The sequence below is a fragment of the Dipodomys ordii genome, unplaced genomic scaffold, assembly GCF_000151885.1.
Source record: "Dipodomys ordii isolate 6190 unplaced genomic scaffold, Dord_2.0 Scaffold4173, whole genome shotgun sequence".
Taxonomy (NCBI): domain Eukaryota; kingdom Metazoa; phylum Chordata; class Mammalia; order Rodentia; family Heteromyidae; genus Dipodomys; species Dipodomys ordii.
Window position 1 is genome coordinate 7,624 of NW_012271387.1, and position 1,745 is coordinate 9,368.

The following is a 1,745-nucleotide window of genomic DNA, read 5'->3' on the forward strand; positions in this document are numbered from 1 at the left end:
GGAGGCTGCAATGCTTGGTAAGAAATGTACGCATTATCCTGCCCATGCAATTGTAACCCCTCTGTACAGTATGTTCACAAATAAAATAAAATTAAATTAAAAAAAAAAGAAATAACTCATTTCTGACTGCAAAACACTGATAGCTAACCTGACTACAGCCATAAATAACAGGAGATAATTAGAATATAAAAAAATCAGAATCCAGACTTGGTGGCTCAATCTTGTAAAACTAATTACTTAGGAGGCTGAGAACAGAGGATTGCGATTTGAAACTAGCCCAGGCAGGAAAGACTGTGAGATATTTGTCCTCCCATTGGTTGTAGGCTTGAACGCTGGGCCGTGGCACTGTTCCTAAACACTTTTTCCCAATGCAAGCACTGTACCTCTTTGAGCCACAGCTTCACTTCCAATTTTCTAGTGGTTAATTAAAAATAAGAATCTCATGGACTTTCCTCCCCAGGCTGGCTTTGAACCACAATCCTCAGATCTTAGCCTCCTGGGTATCTATGGCTACAGGAGTGAGCCACCAGTACAAGGCATTGTAACACTATTGTATATGTATGTATATTGTGTATAGTACATATTGTAATATGTATTATATTTTATATGTTGTATATATTATAAATCATAATATATAAATCAAATTATATGATACATATGATATATAATATAGTATACATATTTTATGTATATATCATATTGTGTATATTATATATGTACTATATAGTGTATACTATATATAAAATATACAATTATATTATATATGTTATACTATATATTGTACATATAACATATAATTTATAACATATTACATAAACTATACAATATATTATATACTATATAAAATATAACATAATATAAATTGTATAACTACATTATATAATATCTATTATATAATATATTAATCATATATAAGTTATATAATTCATGTAATATATTGTAAGTAATGCATAATTACATAATATGCACTGTTATATGATATACAATATATAATAGTGTACATAATGTTTCATATATAGTATAGTAATATATACTTATATAACAGTGTATATATAATATACATATGTATTGCATAGAGTACAGACTATATACACTATGGTATAGTATGCAAATGTGTATGGGCACTCAAGCATCATGCTTGTTTGAATGCATAGAACCAGAAATCAGAGAAAGGGAAAAAAACTATAGTCGAGGATGCCACATGGAAGTATAAATATTAACATAATAAAGTCATAAGTCTCAAAAATAAGCTGAATAAAAGAAGCCAGTCACAAAATGACATTTTGTTTACATGAAATTCAAGAAAAGGTGAAATTAACTGTAGTGATGGCCAATCAATTATACAGCCTGGGACTCAGGATGGAGTTGAATTTTTACTACAGAAAGACAGAGAACTTTTAGGGGGCCAAGGAAATACTTTATATTTTGTTTGTGGTGGCTGTGGATCTGTGTGAATTCATCAGAATATTCAAAAGTAGATATATCTATAGCATTAAGTCATAGTTTACTAAGGTGATTTAAAAATAGGCAAAGGATAGGAACTTTAAAAGATCAAGTAAGTTAATAAAAATAGAAGTGACAGCCGGGTGCTGGTGGCTCACGCCTGTAATCCTAGCTACTCAGGAGGCTAAGATCAGAGGATCGCGGTTCAAAGCCAGCCCGGGCAGGAAAGACCATGAGACTCCTATCTCCAATAAACCACCAGAAAACCGGAAGTGGCGCTGTAGCTCAAGTGGTAGAGCACT